We start from the raw sequence: 22,083 nt of genomic DNA on the forward strand, positions 1-22,083 counted from the left end.
TTCAATTATCCAGACTAAACATAATGGCAGGGGAGAAAAGGCGAAAAACAAAATTCCGTTGCCGGGAATCGAACCCGGGTCTCCTGGGTGAAAGCCAGATATCCTAACCGCTGGACGACAACGGATTAGTTGTGAAATGATGCTTTGGCAACATAATGAAACAAAGATAACGACGACAGGAAATGGAAGAACTAGTATTATGGACGACAACGGATTAGTTGTATCTGTGTCATTTAATGGGCATGCAAGTAATATTATGGTGTCAAAAAAAAAAACAGAACTAATATTATGTTAATTGAGTCTGACCTTAATTTGCTGTGTTGAACTAATATTATGTTACTAAAGGCAAGAGAATGTTATGTGATGTGAAATCTCTAAGGAAATCAAATGATAGATATCATCAAAACTGAATATGACGAGCTTACCCTTTTAACCAAAAAAAAGAAAATTGAATATGACGAGGATAAAGATTTTTAAAGAAATTATAAGCACGATCTGATCAAGTCGTGAATTGTTTGATCGATGAACCTAGAGTATCGATCCGACCAAGTTACGAATTATCGATCGATGAACTTAGAGCATTGATCCGATCAAGTCACGAATTATTGATCGATAAACTTAGGGTCTCGATCTGAACAAGTCATGAAATGTCGATTAATGAACCTAAAGCCTCGATCTGACCAAGTTACGAATTGTCGATCAATGGACCTAGAGCATCAATCCGACCAAGCCATTGTCGATCGATGGACCTAGAGTCTCGATCGAACCAAGTCATGAACTGTCGATCGATGGACCTAGAGCTTCAATCGGACCAAGCCATGAACCATCGATCGATGGACCTAAAGCTTCAATCGGACCAAGTCATGAACCATCGATCGGTGTACCTAGAGCCTCAATCCGACTCAAGCCACGATTGTAATTAATGACTCTTTATGAGCATGAAGTACAAAACTAGTTGAGCACTCAAAGCAGTCTCCAAATCAACCAAGTAAAGAAGTTCAGCTTCTAGGAAGATCGAGATCTTAAAACACAATACGAACAAATTAGTGTTATTGTCAGCACCGTTTGTGTATCTTCTCTCAGAGTTCCAAATTGAACCATTTCTTCATTCTCTATACTCATAATTGGTACCTGAATTACAAATAATCCAAACTTATAAACAAAAAAGAAAACAATATACACAATTATAACATCCAAAATATTTCGCACCATTAAGGGTGTGTCTTAATTACTTGTCATTGAACTTTAAACATTTAGCTCTGAACATGAACTAGTAAGTAATAAGTTATTTTTCTGTTCCAATATGCTCAGCATGCAGGTATAATCTGAAATAATGTTGCTCAAACTTATATTCTGTTGTGATCAGGTAATACCCACAATCTTTGTACACATGGAAGGATGTATATATAGTATATACTTAATGCATCATAAAGTTTTATGTATGAATTTACATTAAACTTCCACTGCTTCCTCAAGTAATATATTCTCTAGTTTTTCGATCTCGGTATATTTCTTTTAAGGGTAACGTGTAAAAAACTCCTTTCTATTATTGATATAATGCAAAATAATCCATGTGTAGTGTAAAACATCCCTATACTATTGATTGGGTGCAAATAGCTCCCTAGAAACTTAAAATGACGATAATATCCTCATTTCAGTAAAATAAATTAGTAAGTATAAATACAAGTCAGGTAAAACGACCATTTTATCCAATTTGTGTTGGATTTTGTTTGTTTGAGACAAAAATAAAATAATGCTTGATTTTGGTAAAAATTTCAATTAAATTTTAGTAAAATTCTCGTTGTAAAAGGCATGATAAGAAAAACATTAAACATATATGAAATCTAATATATGTATTATAACAAAGTGTGGCTTAAAAAATTATTATAACAAAAGAATAGAGTCCACCCATACTTGGTGGAAAAAGTACTTATTTTTATATTTCTTAACAAATATTATTAGTAGTATAATTTTTCTTTTGTCGTTGTAAAGTTCGATCATATATACCATTATTATATCATCATAAATGTCAAGTATGAGTTAATCAGATTTTATCTTTGTAATTATCAGAACAAAACACCAAGTCAAAATGTGATATTGATTGATGAGATAGTTATAAATTTCCAATTTTCTTAATCTTTGACATACATAATATTATGTGAAGGGCAATTTTTTTTTTTGCTTTTTTGAATGGTTAGAAGGGCCTGTTGTTATCCAATTGCATGCATAAATTTCCTAATTATCTTTTTAAAAAAATTTGAGCAATTTAAATTTTTGGTAAGTACTAAAAAGAGAATTTTGAGATAAAATTATTTTCCATAACCATCTAACTTTTTAGAAAAAATAATATTCGACAAAAAATACGGAAAAAAAAAAAATGAATTTCTTTTCATGTACATCACTTTCTTTCACTCTTACTTTTCACAATTAATTTTTGTCTAACCAAACGAACCTAATATTTTGGAGTTAATTTGATTAGGTAATCGAACATGTTTTACTAAATCAATATTTAAGGTAAAATGAAGTAGAAAACAAATATATGGATATGAATATAGTGAATACTATGAATGAGAATGCTTATAGCTCTGAAACATATATTATTTGTGTAACATATGTAATGACAAGCAACTCATGCATAGAACTACGGTGACAGTTAGCAAATTTGATAATTAATCACATAGCCTATCAATGAAACATTAATAAACTTTCTTGAGGTGGCCATGGTGGGGGAAGAGTGAGAGAAGCAATGAGTCTTCTTTAGGGGCAAAATGGGAACAATAAGGGTAAAATCGAGTTTTCATGTTTACTTTTAGGTAAAGTACAGTCACATCCCCTGAGGTTTGGCAAAATGACACTCAGAAGAAACTTACCTTATTTTTGGACAAAAACACTCCCTGAAGGTTCAAAAATGAACAAAAATACCCCTTTACATGAAAAATTGACCAAATTACCCTTTGACCATTTAGGAGACTTTTTTAACTTTACAATTTAATAAATTGGACCAATCTACCTTCATGAATAATTTATGCATAAAAAAAAGTTTAAAAAAAAAAAAAAATTATACTGTTCACTTCTTTTTTTTATATAAATGTCCCAACTTCTTAAAATGTGGACGTCTAAAATGATTTTTTTGATTCAATACATATATTTCAAATAAATTATATTTTGTTATTACTCCTTTTCTTTTTATTTTTTATTTTTAAATTAAGATGCTTCATTCTTTCATCTAAAAAAATTAAACCAATCTCTTTTCCTTAGAAATAAAAAATATGGTACCGGTATAACTTTATGTATCTTAAATTATATATCAAATATTATGCATTTCCCAACATAAAAGAAAATAGGTATCTTAAATTATATATCAAATATTGTATAACTTTATGTATCTTAACTTTATGCATGCCTTCGTGTTTTTTTTTTTCCCCTTTGTTTTATTATTATTTTTTTTCCCTTTTATGTTGGGAAATGCATAATATTTAATATATAATTTAAGATACATAAAGTTATACTGGTACCATATTTTTTATTTTTAAGGAAAAGTGATTAGTTTAATTTTTTTTGATGAAAAATTAAGCATCTTAATTTAAAAATAAAAAAAGAAAAAGAAAAGAAGTAATAACAAAATATAATTTCTTTGAAATATATGTATTGGATTAAAAAATCATTTTAGACTTCTACATTTTTAGAAGTAGGGACATTAATAAAGTAAAAAAAAAAAAAAAAAAAAAAAAAAAAAGAAAAAAGTGAACAATATAATTTTTTTTTTTTTTACTTTTTACTTCTTTTTTTTTTTTATGCATAAATTGTTCGTGAGGGTAAACTGGTACAATTTATTAAATTGTAAAGTTAAAAAAGTCTCATAAACGGTCAAAGGGTAATTTGGTCATTTTTTCATGTAAAGAGGTGTCTTTGTCTATTTTTGAACCTTTAGTGGGTGTCTTTGTCCAAAAAACAGATAAGTTTTCTATTAGTATCCTTTTGCCAAACCTCAGGGGGTGTAACTGTACTTTACCCTTTACTTTTTGTCAAAAAGTAGTTAGAAGGACTTATTTGCACTTTTTTTAATTTTATAGACTGAAATGCACATTTTCAAAAAAGAGACTATTTGTGCACAAAATTTATATTACAGGGAGTTTGCATCACTTAACCTTTCTATAAATTTGAAACAACAAAACTTAATTCTTTGAAATTGAGAAATTTTGATTCTAAGACACATGTAATATGGTGTAATACCCCTAGTTTTCAAAAGGATAAAATTGAAATTTAAATTTGGTGCTATGTGCATTTATAAATTGATTTTTGTGGATATGTGCTTATGTGTCAAATTGTTTATTTGAGTTGTGGTATTTTAATTAATTGTTTTGTTTAAATGAATTATTTTCTTTAATTGTGTTTATTTGAATTAAATTGTTATTCGGGACATTTGCATTAATTGAATTTTTCTTACTTGAATAATTAAACCTATTTGTAATTTTTGGGTCTAAATTATTGTCATTAAGTTTAGTGAGTTTTTAGACGTCACCTAAGTGTAGCCGACATAGATTTTAAACGTAGGCTTTGTTTATGGGCCGACTAGGATTTAGATTAAGGCTCTGTTTTAATCTTACAAGGAGTAGGGTTTCAGTTAAGTATATATATATACTAGGAAAAGGCACGTGCGATGCACGTGATGAATATTTTGTAATTTATAAAAAAAATTTCTTCATATTGATTAATAAAAATTTAATTTATATTAATAAATAAATACTGAAAAATTTTGAAATTGGTGATAAAGTTTAAGTTTCGTAAATTAATAAATTCTTTTATGTTTTTATATTAATATTGAAATATGTATATTTTATTTTTTATTAAATAATAATTTTTTATTTTAATAGTGAAATATTTGAGTTTTGCAAAGTAACAAATTATTTTAGGTAATTTGAATTTTATTATGTAATTTGTAATTTGAATTTTATTAGATAATTTGAAATTTAGTATAATTTTTAATTTACAATAGAAATTCAATTATATTAATTTTTAATTAAATTTTAAAATAGAAATTCAATTATACTAATTATACATTAGATTGAAATTGATATAAAAATTTATTATGTGGAGTTTGTGGTTTTTGGAAGACCCTAGGTTATATTTTATTTTCTTTAAATATGTAATTTGTGGTAGAATTTTATAAAAATTATTTTATTTTATTAAGATATATCTTTGTAAAATTAGATTTTCTTTTATTAAAAAACTCATAAAAAATAGATAAATACAAGGGTTATATACTTATATGTGATAGAGTTCTCTTTTTGTGTTAATTAATAAATATTTTTTATATTAAAAAATAAATACTAAAATGTTCAAATTCTTTAACATTTATATTTTATTTATATGTATTATTATATTATTTTATATTTTCTTTAAATATATCCTTATCTAATGTGATACAGTTATAGAAATTGTTTTATTTTCTTTAAATATATCCTTATTTAATTAGATTTTATTTTATTAAAAAATTTATAATAAATAGATAAATACATGTTATATGTGATAGAGTTTTAAAGAAAATAAAATACTTAAATTGTGGTAAAGTTTTGGTAATTTGTGTTAGAGTTTTATAAAAACTATTTAAATATATCCTTATCTAATATGATAGAGTTTCATTGCAAATAAAATAGGTAATTTGTAGTAGAATTTTATATAAATTATTTATTTTCTTTAAATATATATATCCTGTTTAATTATATTTTTTTTATTAAAAAACTCAAAATAAAAGATAATTTGTGATGGAGTTTTAGAAAAATTATTTTATTTTTTATACCAATTATTAAATATATTTTATATTAATAATTCTTGTCTAGTTATATTATATTTTATTAAAAAATTCATAATAAATACATAAATAGGTAATTTTTATTAGAATTTTATATAAACCCTTTTAAAAAAATATTTTATTTTCTTTAAATATATCATTGTCTAATTAGATTTCCTTCATCAAAACACGCACAATAAATAGATAAAAACAAGTTATATCTGATAGAGTTTTAAAGAAAATAAAATAAATAATTTGTGGTAGAATTTATAGAAATTATTATATTTTCTGGAAATCTATTTATAATAAATAAATAAATAGATAATTTGTGTTACAGTTTAATAGAAATTCTTTAAAAAACACTTTTTATATTAATTAATAAATATTTTTTTATATTAATAACTCTTATCTAATTAGATTTCCTTTTATTAAAAAGCTCATAATAAATAGATAAATAAGTAATTTGTGTTAGATTTTTATAGAAACTATTTTCAAACCACTTTTTATATTAATTAATAAATATTTTTTTATCTTGATAATGCTTGTCTAATTAGATTTTATTTTATTAAAAAAACACATAATAAATAGATAAATAGGTAATTTGTGATATAGTTTTATAGAAACTCTTTTTAAAACTCTTTTTAGATCAATTAATAAATAATTATTTATATTAATAATACTTGTCATATTAGATCTCCTTTTATTAAAAAAAAAACTTAATAAATATATAAATAGAAAATTTGAGATAAAATTTTATAGAAACTCTTTAAATATCTGAAAATTAGATTTTCTTTTATTAAAAAATTGTAATTTGTAATACGTGTTAGAGTATTATAGAAAATATTTTTAAACACTTTTTACAAGAATTAATAAATATTTTTATATTTTAATAATTCCTATCTAATTAGATTAACTTTTATTAAAAAAAAAAAAAACTCATAATAAAAGGTAATTTGTGGTAGAATTTTAGAAAAATTATTTTATTGTTTATATCAATTAAAAATATTTTTATATTAATAATTCTTGTCTACTTAGATTTTCTTTTATTAAAAAAACTTATAATAATTAAATAGGTAATTTGTATTAGAGTTTAATATAAACTCTTTTTATATCAATTAATAAATATTTTTTATTTTAATAATTATTGTCTAATTACATTTAGTTTCATTAAAAAACTAATAATAAATTGATAAATAGGTAATTTGTCTTAGAGTTTTTTAAAAACTCTTTTAAAACCTCTTTTTGTATCAGTTAATAAATAATTTTTTATATTAATAATACTTGTTTAATTAGGTTTCTTTTTATTAAAAAAAACTCATAATAAATAGATAAACAGGTAATTTGTGTTAGAGTTTTATAGAAACTCTGTTGATAGAATTTTATGGAAAATAAAATAGGTAATTTGTAATAGAGTTTTATAGAAATTATTTTATTTTCTTTAAATATATACTTGTCTAATTAGATTTAATTTATTAAGAAACTCATATCAGACTTATATAAAAATTATTTTCTTTTACATATCAATTAATAAATATTTTTTATATTAATAATTCTGTCCAATTAGATTTATTTTATTAAAAAAATGATAATAATAAATAGATAAATAGGTTAATTTAAATTTTATTATATAGATTTTAGTGTTTTATCATATTATTTAATAAATATTTTTTTACATAAATAAATAAATACTGAAACTCTTTACACATCTAATAATAGTATAAATAAAAACTCTTTTTAAATTAATTAATAAATATTTTTTTATATAAATAAATAAATATTGAAATACTTAAACTCTTTGACAGAGCTTCTGTATTTTACTCTGGAATTCTAAATTTTTAGAATTCTCAATTTCGGTACCCCTTCCTCCTTCCTCCATGCCTCTATTTATAGGCTTCTTAGATGAGTATGATAATGACATGTGTCCTTTCTGATAATGACATAATCATAACTGGGTCGGGCCGGTTATATTGTGATAATTATTCATAAAAAATAACTAAAAATAAGAGTTTTATATAGATTATGATTGATTTTATTAGGTAAGTTTTAGATTTTCATAAAAACTATAATTATCCATAAAACAAAAAAAACTAAAAATAAGAGTTTTATATATAATGTGATTAGTTTTATTAGGTAAATTAGATTTTCTTTTATTAAAAAACTTGTAATAAATAAATAAATAGGTAATTTGTGTTAGAGTTTAATATAAACTCTTTTAAAAACTCTTTTTATATCAATTAATAAATATTTTTTGTTTTAATAATTCTTGTCTAATTAGATTTACTTTTAGTAAAAAAAAACTCAAAATAAATAGATAAATAGGTAATTTGTGTTTAAAACTCTTTAAAAACCTCCTTTTATTATCGGTTAATAAATATTTTTTTATATTAATAATATTTGTCTAATTTGGTTTCCTTTTATTAAAAAACTCATGATAAATTAATAAATTGGTAATTTGTGTTAGAGTTTTATACAATCTCTTTAAATATATCTTTGTTGGTAGAATTTTATTGATAATAAAATAGGTAATTTGTAATAGAGTTTTATTGAAATTATTTTATTTTCTTTAAATATATACTTGTCTAATTAGTTTTAATTTTATTAAGATACTTATAATAAAAGCTAATTTGTGGTAGAGTTTTATAAAAATTATTTTATTTTATATATCAATTATTAAATATTTTTTATATTAATAAATCTTGTCTAATTATATTTTTTTATTAAAAATGGATACTAATAAATAAATAAATAGGTTAATTTAAATTTTATTACGTAGATTTTACTGTTTTATAGTTTTTTTTTTTTTAGTAAAAACTTTTTTTATATCATTTAATAAATATTTTTTTATATACTGAAAACTCTTGATAGAGCTTTTATATTTTACTCTGAAATTCAACTCAATTAATAAATATTTTTTATATAAATAAATAAATACTGAAATACTGAAACTCTTTGGCAGAGCTTCTGTATTTTATTTTGGAATTCTGGATTTTTATAATTCTCAATTTTTGTACCCCTTCCTCCTTCCTCCATGCCTCTATTTATAGGCTTCTTGAATGAATAGGATGATGACATGTGTTTTTTTTCTGATAATGACATAATCATAATTGGACCGGGCCGGTTATATTGTGATAATTATCTATAAAAAATAACTAAAAATAAGAGTTTTATATAGAATGTGATTGATTTTATTAGGTAATTTTTAAAGTTTTATAGAAACTATTTTTACAAAAACTATTTTGAGTTTGATATAAAATGTGATTGGTTTTATTAGGTAAATTAGATTTTCTTTTATTAAAAAACTTGTAATAAATAAATAAATAGATAATTTGTGTTAGAGTTTAATATAAACTCTTTTAAAAACTCTTTTTATATCAATTAATAAATATTTTTTATTTTAATAATTCTTGTCTAATTAAATTTACTTTTAGTAAAAAAAAACTCAAAATAAATAGATAAATAGGTAATTTGTGTTTTAAAAACTCTTTAAAAACCTCATTTTATATCAGTTAATAAATAATTTTTTAAATTAATAATATTTGTCTAATTAGGTTTCCTTTTATTAAAAAACTCATGATAAATTAATAAATTGGTAATTTATGTTTGAGTTTTATACAGGCTATTTAAATATATTTTATTGATAATAAAATAGGTAATTTGTAATAGAGTTTTATTGAAATTATTTTATTTTCTTTAAATATATATACTTGTCTAATTAGTTTTAATTTTATTAAGATACTCATAATAAAGGCTAATTTGTGGTAGAGTTTTATAAAAATTATTTTATTTTATATATCAATTAATAAATATTTTTTATATTAATAAATCTTGTCTAATTAGATTTTCTTTTATTAAAAATGGATAATAATAAATAGATAAATAGGTTAATTTAAATTTTATTATGTAGATTTTACTGTTTTATAGTTTTTTTTTTTTTTTTTTTTTTAGTAAAAACTCTTTTCATATCATTTAATAAATATTTTTTTATATAATAAATAATGAAACTCTTTACACATCTAATAATAATATAGATAAAAAATCTTTTTATATCAATTAATAAATATTTTTTATATAAATAAATAAATACTGAAAACTCTTGACGGAACATTTGTATTTTACTCTGAAATTCAACTCAATTAATAAATATTTTTTATATAAATAAATAAATTCTGAAATACTGAAACTCTTTGGCAGAGCTTCTGTATTTTATTCTGGAATTCTGGATTTCTAGAATTCTCAATTTATGTACCCCTTCCTCCTTCCTCCTTCCTCCATGCCTCTATTTATAGGCTTTTTGGATGAATAGGATGATGACATGTGTCTTTTTCTGATAATGACATAATCATAATTGGGTCGGGCCGGTTATATTGTGATAATTATCTATAAAAAATAACTAAAAATAAGAGTTTTATATAGAATATGATTGATTTTATTAGGTAATTTTTAAAGTTTTATAGAAATTATTTTTACAAAAATTATTTTTATATCAATTAATAAATATTTTTTTTTTATAAATAAATAAATAATAAAATACTGAAACACTGAAACACTTTGCACATTTAATAATAGTATAGATATAGAGCAGTATGTCACCTTAGGGTTTTAGCAAACACAGACCCTACTTACGTTCAGAATTATAGAGAGAAAACGGAGAGGAACAGAGAGAGATTTTAAGAAACAAACAAAGCCACTTTGGTGAGGACTTGGCCGTGGCTTGAAGAACAGACATAGGAGAAGGGAAGATTGAGCCATAGGAGATTGAACAGTAAATTGGACGTCGTCGGAAAGCTTTGGCAGACAGCGACATGGTTTTGAATCCAAAACTGTAAAGGCAAGTTCTTTCCTTTCTCTCTCCCGTTGCCTGTGTTCTGTGCATCCTTAGAGAGTCTCTAGGGTTTTAATTGGTTATTAAATTGAATCTTAGATTCTTATTATATGCTATATCAATTTTCTGTATGCATGAATTTACTTTGTTACAGTCCATGCAAGTTTGGTTTGGTTTGATTACAATGTTTGTTCTTCCTAAGCATGTTTGATCGGGGAATGTTCTAAGGTTTTATTTAATGAAAACTGAATTAAGTAAGAGTATGGGATGGTTTTGGACTCACGTAGGACTCCTAGTAACAGTTTTAAAAATAAATAGAGGGAGTGGAAGTGGCCAGTGTTGAAGCAGATGGTCGGAAAACGGGGCTAGAGGAGAACAAAGGCTCAGAGGAATAAAGAGCCGGCTCTTGGAATTGAAGAGCCGGCTCCCATCATTCAAGAGACGGCTCCAAGAAGGCATGGAGCCGGCTCCATGCTTGCAAGAGCCTGCTCTTGTATTCTAAGAGCAGGCTCTCTCCTATTTTCTCCTATTTTGACGTATACTGGGTTTTTTGGGTGCACTATGTGGACGATTCTTGAATCTGGAACTGTGTAGGAAGTAAACTAAAATGATTAACATGCAACCTAGGTATTATTATAAGCTCTCAGTGCATAAGAGATGCAATTATGCAAGTGGAATAGGAAGCAAAGGAGAATGCTAAAAGGAAGAAAGAGAAGGCTCTAGAATGTAGGAGCCTGCTCTAGGTGTATATGTCACTATCTAGTGATCCAAATAAATAAGCTGTAACCACATCCATCAGACGCATATCCAGTGCTTCTGAGACTGTCAAATTGATCAAAAAGTGAAATGTGATTGCATCCATCACAGGAAAGTATGTCTCTTCAGAATCAATACCAGGTCTCTGTGAGAAACCTTGGGCTACAAGTCGGGCTTTATATCTCACAATTTCATTTTTCTCATTAAATTTCCTTACAAATACCCATTTGTACCCTACAGGTATGACATTTTCAGGTGTCTGGACTACAGGTCCAAATACTTTATGTTTTGCTAATGAGTTTAGCTCTGCCTGTATTGCTTCTTTCCATTTTGGCCAATCATTTCTACATCGACACTATTCGATGTTTTGAGGTTCAGGGTCCTCATTAGCACTTGCAATATCAAGAGCAACTGCAAAGGAGAATATATCGTTAATAATAATTGTATTTCTATCCCAAAATTCTCTATAATTTATTGAGATCTCATTATTTTCATGTACCAGTGCCTCTTCAAGGGCTTGTGCCACTTTCGGGGCATGTATATCTTTCGGGGCTACTTGCTTATAAAATTTAGATTGATCAATCATTTTCGTTGTTCCTTTTGCAAGTGTGTGACAGCCCTGCTTTTAAGCCAGTGCGTTAGTGATGAACCGAAAGGATGATCCGATAATTGATTCGAAATGCGAAACCGATAACGGATCCGAAATGCGAAAGCGAAAACGGAAAACAAGACTCTAAGGGCCCGTTTACTAACGCTTTCACTTTCTTACTTTTACTTTCTCTAAAAGTAAAATCATGCTTTTGATTTCTTGAACTAAAATAGAAAGTAAAATATTGTTCAATAATTTCTTTTACTTTCAATATTTTGAAAGCAAAAAATAGAAAGTAAGTTTAATAACTTTAATTTTAATTTTAATTTAATTTTTTTTTTTTCAGAAAATAAAGTTATTGTTGACAAGAGGGCTTCTTGACATCGTCGGCGGGGTAGAACTTCGGCGGCTTCTCGGCGGGCTTAGCCTCAACGGGCTTCTTGTCGTGGCGAAGGAAAGTGCCGCCGTTTTTGGCCTTGATGGCCCAGAGACCTCTCTTGTGGTACATTTGGGAGCGAGAGTACTTGCCGATGCCCCGAATCAAATCTGGGTTTCAGCTCACCTTAGGAGTCTTCTACTTCGTCGGCGCCATTGATGCTCTCACCCTTTTCTCGCTCTAGAAATGGTAGTAGTATCGAAATTATTTTAATTTTAATTTTGCTTTCCTAATCTTGTGTGTAAGAGATGGGTCATAAATGATTACAAACATATATATATATATATATATATATATGTATGTATATATGTATACAAGCTCTGTATATAGGTGTGATTCTAGTTGAATTCACATTTGTATCTCTCTCTTCCGATGCCGGAATCGTGGACCTCAGCCTCGTCAAAGAAATTGAAGATTCCACTGTGGGTGTTATAGAAGTGGCTTGCTTTGATCTGGGTTCGATTATGGTGATTAGTAATAGAGACGCAAAGGCTTAAATTTGATGGGTAGAAGAGTTTGGTCAAATGGAGTTATGGTGGATTCAGGGATAATATATGGTTGGAAGAGAGTGTAGTGAAGATAAAAGTGGCGAGCATAGAGAGAAGAGAGAAGATGTTATAAACGAGACGGCAAATCACGCACAACTTATTTGGGATGAACAGTGGCCCATGTGGTAACAGTGCAGGAATCAATTTCCCACTACAGTGCAAAAAGTATAGAAAGCATCAAAAAGTCACTTTTCACTTTCTTCATTAAAATTGATTTTAGTTTCTCTTTTTAGAAATCAGAAACAATTTTATTAAACATAATTTTACTTTTATTTCTGCTTTTTCAGAATTGACAGTAGAAAACAGAAATTACTTCCTGTTAGTAAATAGGCCCTAAGAAGTCAAAGTAACCTTCCATGAGGTCGTGGAACTCAATGAGAACGGATGCGGAATCAAAAGGTCAAAAATATGACAAATAAGCCCTTGGGGGCAAAATAGTCATTTTACATAGAAATGACGTCCCTAGAATGTAAATTATTCTCGAGACACATCCATAACTTCCCGTGAAGTCACAGAACTCAAAAGAAAATAGCGGAAGCGAATTACAAGAAAATCGGACAAAAATAGCCCTAAGGGCAAAATGGTCATTTTTGAAAAAATATAAAATCGGGTGCTACTGAACACACCACTGGGAAGACAGCGAACAATTAATCAAGTTAGACTCAAGAATCACTTGATTCAGAGTCCGGATGGAAAAGAAAAGTCAAAACAAAGTTTTGACGTCACCACGACCATGAATAGTAACCTGGGCAAAATGCTAAAATCGTGTGCCGTTTTGAGGAACTAAACGATATTTTCTAGAAAAACACGAAGAAGAAACCCCCCTTAAAATAATTTTTCCAAGCTGATCATGTCGAAAGAAAATTTTATTTTTGACGTGAAATCCCCGAAATGCCCTTACAACAGACTTTTTTAAATAGTGCAAACGCACACAGGAAATTAGATTTGACGCGGGATTTTTCGGGTCCGAGATGACATTTTCTGGAAAAATGTTGTGAAGAAACCCTTCTTAAAATCACGTTTTCTATGTGACCATGTCAAGAACGGAATTTATTTCTCAAAGAAAATTCCCGAAATGCCCCTAGATCAGTCTAGACCAAGAGGGTAAAAAGCTGCTACAGGATCTGAGATCGGAAACGGGCTACCAAACGAATTTTTCTGGAAAAACACAAAGAAGAAACCCCTCCCAAAATCAAATTTTCTACCCCGCATCATGCACGGAAATAAATAAAATGCACTGTGAAGTGGCCAAAATGCCCCTCTAAGAAATCTGAACAAAAGGTCCCAAAAGCTGCTAAATAAAAATCAGAAAGCTGAACTTTGCGATGGATTTCCGGCACCAAGACGACATTTTCTGGAAAAACACGAAAAAGATACCCCCCCCCCCCTAAAATCACGTTTTCTAAGTGACAATGTCGAGACCGGAATTTAATTCCCAAACGAAAACCCCAGAATGCCCTAAAATCAGATTATGCAAGAAAATTAAAAAATGATTCCATATGAGGCTCAAATCACAAAGGAAAAGGTTTTTCCCGGAAATGATCTTGCACATAAGTATAACTTACCTAATTGGATGTGCTACAATGTTCTACGACTTAAAAATACCACCGATGTAAAATTTGACCCCCCAACGGCCAAAAGGGCAAAAATGCACATGAAATGGAAAATTTAAAATTTAAAATTGACAAATGATTTCAAATTACCGTTTGACCCTTGGCCACACTTCATGCATGATTAATGAGACCTAGTGGAGGTGCCAGAACACACTTTGCACCACCTGATTTGAAAATGAACCCTTAAAGGCTCGGTTTCTACTATTTTAGCCCAAAAATACAATATGTGAACTAAAATGCAAAAATAAAAACTAAATGGTATTTGGCCCTTGGCCACACCTCACATATGGCAAATGAATGCGAAAGGATGAATTTCACACAAAATACACACACTGGTGCGAGAATGACATATCAAAACCCTAATTTTCATACTTTTCTCAATAAAGGCAAAATTCAACATTCGTGAATATTCATGGATTTCAAATAAAGTTTGGCCCTTGGCCACAAATTATATACATGGAATGAGAATCAAAAAGTATGCTTAGGCACACATTACAAGTTTAGAATCAAATATACACATTTGTCAAATAAGGCTACAAATGGCATTTCAAGCCAACCTTTATAAGAATGGAACCTTCAAGTCCACAAATCATCCAAGCATGATGAGAATCTCAACCTTGATTCCTGTACCTGAAATATACCCCTGTAATTTTGGGGTGAGTAACATAAAGCTACTCGTAGGAAATGAGCATGCATCGACCTAACATTTTACATATTTGCATGATTTAAACATCGTGGTTCATTCCACCTAACATCTATGTCAAAGTTGAGACTCAGGGAGCATCCTAAGCTGCCTAAGATCATTTATAGCATAAAACACATCATTCATGCAATTCAAACAACATAGGAGCATGCTATACAAAACGACAAAATATAGATTCTCAAAGTCATCAACTTGAAATCTAAAATGTGTAAACAACTAAATATAACCATTTAGCATAAATTGGAGTTTCTAGTACCACACGTTAAGAAATAGATCCTCAAAGTAATCAACTTGAAATCTAAAAATGTGTAAACGACTAAAGTGGGTCATGCCACTTAACGTTTATGTTCCAAATGAATCTATATGATCATTCCTAAATCACATTTGAACAATATAGCATAGATATGTTTAACAACATCAAAATTTATAATGATTCATTAAAAATTGTGAAACATGATAAGTGCTTAAATGTTGTACATTTCAACACCTAAACTAGGGTATTTCAATCTTTACATTTATCTTAATTTCATGTTTTAGTCCTAATTTATGTTTATGTGTATTTCAGGGCAATAAAGTTAAAATGAGCTAAGAACGGTCCATTAAAGCCTTTTTGGAGTCAAGCAAAGACAATTGGATATAGCTTAAAAATGTCAAAAAGAGGCCGCAACGCATTGTTCTATAGTGCGCTCATCCTTTAAAAGCGGTCAATTCTACCTTTTTCCGGGCCTTTGATGATGTTCCTAACGATCAAGAAGCAAACCGATTAACCCGGGGGCCAAATGGAGTTCAACGAGGCTTAAAAGAGATTTCTAGCACTGGGAGATCGATCCCCCACTCTGGGGGCCCCTACTACTGGCAGAAAGGTGCAAAAAAATACCCCCTGGGGATCGATCCCCAAGCCTCTGGCAGCATTACGGGATTTATCTTTTACTTGGCTACCGGATTTTATTGTTTGGGTTTATTTTTTGTAACTTATGGGCTTTAATAGAGTTTATTACTTAAGGGAAACAAAACCATTATTTTTAGGGTTAGTTTTTCATTAGTTTGGAGAGAGTTTTATTTTTATCATTATTAAGTTTTATTTTCTGTACCGTGATATGACGTTCTCTCTGGAAAAAGGAGAAAGTTAGGGTTGGAAGAACATTTTACGGAGACTCTATCTACAATTGAAGGAAGAAGAAGAAGGAGCCAAAAGATGGGGATTGGGCTTGTTAACACCATGATCATCTCCTCCATGAGCTAGTTCTTCACTTAGGGCTTGGATGAGCCCTAAGTTCAAGTAACCTAAACATTTGCATTTCTTTTCTTGGGGAATTAATATGTTGTAATTAATTGTATGGCCTTGTGATTTCTTTATATATACATGCTTGATTTGACAAATTAAGGCTTGTATTGATAAATTCTTCCATTAAAGTCTTTAGTTGATTGTATGTCTATATATGATTAATTAGGTATGTTAGTCTTCATTAGATGATTGAAAATTAATTCTTCCATTGATTCTATATGAAAATTGCATGTCTATGTGTGCTTGATTTAGAATTATACTCTACACTAGATACTTCTTTTAGTTGTGTTTAGTGATGGCCATAGCATGATACTTAGTTGATACAATTGTCAATTAATTTGATGGATAAAGGCTTAATCTTGATAAGTTGTTCTACAAATTAGCTTATTGTCATTAGTTAACTGTAGTAAAGTAGGCAATTTGTGCTTAATTATGTTAATCCATACTTCTAATTACAATTAGTATTATCTTCTTGAATGATGTGTGCTCTTATCGGATACATTTGTGAATGTGTATGGTGGGTTGTGACGTAGTTTTGAATGTATTCTACACTTTAGTTTAATTGTCATTAGGTAGACAATTCATTCTTGATGTTGATAATCTATGCTTACAATTGTGATTTGTGATGATAATGTGACCACATCTATAATTACACTAATGAATTCCCCATTAATTGAAAGCATATAGTTAATTGCATAAGCTTAGTGGTGAATCCTAACCCTAAGACTCTCTTCCTATCTCTTTAATTCTTAGTTTAATTTAATTTAATTTACTTGCAATGTCATTTTCATTTCCATGCTTTCAATTGAACTCTAGTTTAATTATTCACCAAAATCTTTTTCTCTCAAACTCTCTCTCTATTTCTCTCTTTCACAATCTAATTAACTTTAAAACCAAGTTTAATCCCAACACGTGTTCAATCCCTTGGGACGATCCTTACTCGCTTCATATTACATAGTATAAGTGTCTTGCGGTTTATAAATGTAAACTATGATGCCCGCTTGAAACCATTTACAAAACCAAAGTGTTGTGCATTATTTTGTGCACACGCTAAGGTCGTATCAAAACATGAATGTACTTAACCACATCAAAACTTGCAATGATTCATTAGAAATAATAATGCTTGAATGTACTTAACAACATTAAATCGCCAATAACTAAAACCACAAGTCACAATTAAACATTGGTTGTCAACTTGGAATTGAATACGAAAACAAATAGTGGAAGACTTGGACATCACATCTCGGACTAAACCAAGAACAAATTAGTTATTCCGGGCATTAACCAGCTGGGAAGACCACCTTAGTGCGCACTATCTCAATGGGGAGAACTCATACCTCCTGCACTAGAGCCAAACTCTAACCATATCACAGTAACAATGTCCCAAGACTCCAAAATAAATAAGTTAACAACTTATATACGAAATATATATATATCAGCACGAAACTACATTCCATGCACAAGTAGGTTGAAACCACACAATACATGCCCTAAATCCACAACTACTATAGGATAACAATGTTGAATCTTCAGAGCGCGATTCGTTACGCGCTATAATAACATCACATGTCGAATCTTCAGTGTGCGATTCGTTACACGCTATAACAATATAATTCAATATTGAAACATAATCGCATAAGTCCATTACAAGTCTAAAATCATGCTTCAAACATAATATCAATGTTAAATACATGATTTAATCAATAATGCAATAGAAACGGAAATTAATTATATAACCTAATTAATTTCTCTAAGTTTCATATCTCAATCAAATGAACCATAATTCACACATATTAAACAACATAACTTATTCATTACATGAATCAAATCAAAAGTTACTTAGGTCATTGGATCAACAGGATAGAATTTAATTAAAACATGATAATTAAATCCCTAAATTCTAAAACAATATCAAATGGTCCCAAATTAACATATGCTATTATACAAGCCCTAGTCATCACAAATATCAAGTTAAAAATTTAATTAGGCCAATGGAACCATTAAATGGATTTTAATTAAAATCTCTAAATTTTTATACTTATCCAAATACTCTCAAATTAAAGTATGTTAAGGAACATGCCAAGATTTAATTTAAAAGCATATTACAAGTTCATTTCATGTAAGGTATGACCATGTGAATTAATCTTTCACAAAAGAAAAATATTAAATAAAAAGTGCAATTCTTATTCAAATAATTTCAATGTAATATATGTTAACAAACATATCAAATCCAAACTTTCTAGCATGCCACAATTTAATTCTGAGTTATACGTTATCATGAGAATTAAATTCTAACCATAGAAATTAATTAAATTAAATTCTAAGACTTAAACAAAAGCATGCATTCAAGTTTTATAATCATGAAAATCTCAAAAGCCACCAAAATGAAACGATTCCAAATCCAACAATACTTCGGGGTTTTGTTAGGGATAACGCCGTGAACATTAAACTCCAAAGAGGACCTACCAAAATCCTAACTTGACCTCAAACCCGAACTCAAAATTTGGCCGAAAACGGGTTCTAATAAGGGTGAAAGAAGCGCGTAGTCAAGATAAACACAAAACACGAAGGCACTATGACTTTATAACAAAGGGAAAGAGGTTTAAATGAGAGGAGAAGGGTGGCAGTCCCCCCTTGGGCAGCCATGGAAGCTTCAGGTCGTGTATGAAGAGAGAAGAAAGTGACTTTTCAATTTTATAACCCCCTATTTATAGTAAAACCCTAAAAGTGCCCCGAAAGGGCCCCTCCGGGTCCGAAAAAGTGGAATTTGAGCAGACGCGCTTAAACGGCAAAACTCTGTGAACAAAAAAGTTTCAAAATAAGAAAACATGAATAACGGAAGAAACGGCGTCAAAAACCGAGTCCCGACCAGAAAGACATACACCGAACAAGTTCGGCAGCAATTGGAGTCAGAAACTCTGAAACTGGAGAAAAATGACCAGAACGGAATTCTAAGAGTACACAATTCAACGAAATGTGAAAATGAATCCCGTATAAGACTTCAAGCTCCAAACGAGGTATTTTTGCAATAACTTTGGCTAATTGCACAATGGCCTCTCAAAAAAGTAAAAACTGCACTAATGGCCCAGAATGAAAATATCTTCAAAAAATATTTTCTTAAAAACCCCTGAAATAAAAATCTTCAAAAGATATTTACGAAAAATACCCCAAGAAAAGAAAAAGATTCTGAAAAATTATGCATCCATGCCCCTATGGACACCGGGAGCAACTAGAATACTTTCTTACAAAAGTAAAGATACGTATTTCGTGGAAACCACTTAGGATGAAGGTACGTGAAGTCAAAAATCAACTCCGAGCACGAAAAGTGAGGTTGTGCCAAAAAGTGACAAACGGGGAAAAGACAAAATATGGAAAAAGACGAAATAGGGAAAAGGACGAAAAGTGAATAGTGTCGAAAAACGAAAAATATGAAAATGACTCGGTCCTTAAAGGAAGTTGTCAATTCAAAGAAAAGAGCCTCGAAAATCATTCTAGAGCACTCGAGACGACACTAAGTGATGAAAAACTGAACCCAGAAAGGAAAAGAACAACGAAAAAATAAAAAATAAAAATAAAAATAAAAATAAATATCCGTGAAAATCTCAGAAAAGGAAAGGAAGGAAAATGACCGGGTCATTACAAAGTGTGACCTTTTCAGGAGCGCCAATTTCTTTATTTGATTTCTCTTGTGCTTTCCTCTTCCGGGGAACAGTGTCTTTTGCACCGACTGGTCTACCACGCTTCTGGCATGTCTTGGATGCATTTGCAATAACACTGACAGACTGTCCTACAGGGATATCAATTCTTGCAGCTGGTATATGTGATTTCATCATTTTCTTTGTATCAGTGAATGCATCGGGTAATTGATTTGCAATACTTTGCAAATAAATGATCCTTTGAACTTCTAGTTCACATTGATTTGTGCGAGAACCTAAATGAGCTAGTCGAGACATTCCAATTAATAACTCGTTGCCCTTCTGACTTTTTCTTTTCTCCCCCTAATGGAGGGAAAACAGACTCATCGAAATGACAGTTAGCAAACCGCGCCTTAAACACATCACCTGTCATAGGTTCAAAATATCTAATAATAGATGGAGAATCAAAACCTATATAAATACCAAGTCATCGTTGAGGACCCATTTTGGTGCTTTGTAGGGGTACAATGGGAACATATATAGCGCAACTAAAGACTCGTAAATGAGAGATACTTGGTTGTTGACCCATCACAAGTTGTAGTAGTGAAAAACTATGATATGCAGTTGGTCTAATGTGAACTAATGATGTTGCATGTAATATCGCATGTCCCCAAGCAGAAACAGGTAGTTTAGTTCTCATAAGTAATGGTTTAGCTATTAACTGAAGATGTTTGATAAGAGATTATGCAAGACCATTTTGGGTGTGAGCGTGTGCAACAGGGTGTTCAATAAGAATGCCAATTGACATGCAATAGTCATCAACTGATTGAGATGTAAATTCTCCGGCATTATCAAGACGGATAGTCTGGATTGGATAATCTAAAAATTGTGCTCGTAATCGGATTATTTGAGCAAGGAGTCGAGCAAATGCAACATTACAAGTAGAAAGTAAACTTACGTGTGACCACCGTGTTAATGCATCAATTAAGACCATAAAATACCGAAATGGTCCACACGCTGGATGAATTAGTCCACATATATCTCTTTGAATTCGTTGTAAAAATGGTGGGCATTCAACGACGACCTTGGAAGGTGATGGTCTGACTATTGATTTACCCTGTGAACAAGCGGTACAGGGATAATCATTTGCTAAAAGAATCTTCTGGTTCTTTAGTGGATGACCATGTGAATTTTCAATGATTCGGTGCATCATTGTTGACCCAGAATGACCAAGGCGATCATGCCAAAGTATAAAAATATTTGGGTCAGAGCACTTCTGGTGCGTCACTGCATGTGACTCAAGTACTCTTATATTTGTATAATATAATCCAGAAGATAAAGTAGGGAGTTTTTCTAATACATGCTTCTGGCATGTAATATAGAGATATTCAACGCCCCCTTCATTTATAGTCTCAATATGATAACCGTTGAAACGTATATCTTTAAAACTTGATAAATTTCTTTTGGATTTAGTAGAGTATAGAGCATCATCAATATTCAATTGTGTTCCACATGGTAACACAATGATAGCTCTTCCTGAGCCTTCAATTAGATCTGCTGGACCTGATATTGTATTGACACGAGCTTCAACTAATGTTATACTCGAAAAATATTTTCTATTTCGGAGTATAGTGTGCATTGTTGCACTGTCTACCAGACATATATCTTCATCATTTATCTTGGGTACGGTCAATGCCTTAGTCAGATCCATGCTTCTTCATATACACAAAATATATATTTCATTACTTCAAACTTGAAACACAAACTAGATTTACATGCAAGATAACCAAAATAAAAACATACTAGCACAACCTAGATAGAGACATATTGATACAGATAAGCTAAAACACACAAGGGATAACATACTAGAGAAGGACACATTAATTGGTATGGACATTTCTATCA

The 22,083-nt window shown here is 29.4% G+C and overlaps 1 non-coding gene across 1 annotated transcript; it reads right to left on the minus strand.

Moving 5' to 3' along the window:
* Positions 1-53: 53 nt before the first annotated feature.
* On the minus strand, positions 54-125 carry TRNAE-UUC (transfer RNA glutamic acid (anticodon UUC)). The gene has a single exon. It is a non-coding gene; the product is annotated as a tRNA-Glu (tRNA).
* Positions 126-22,083: the final 21,958 nt, after the last annotated feature.

The sequence above is a fragment of the Cornus florida genome, unplaced genomic scaffold, assembly GCF_030987335.1.
Source record: "Cornus florida cultivar Cherokee Brave unplaced genomic scaffold, ASM3098733v1 CherokeeBrave_3.0.0_Hap2_Chr08, whole genome shotgun sequence".
Taxonomy (NCBI): Eukaryota; Viridiplantae; Streptophyta; class Magnoliopsida; order Cornales; family Cornaceae; genus Cornus; species Cornus florida.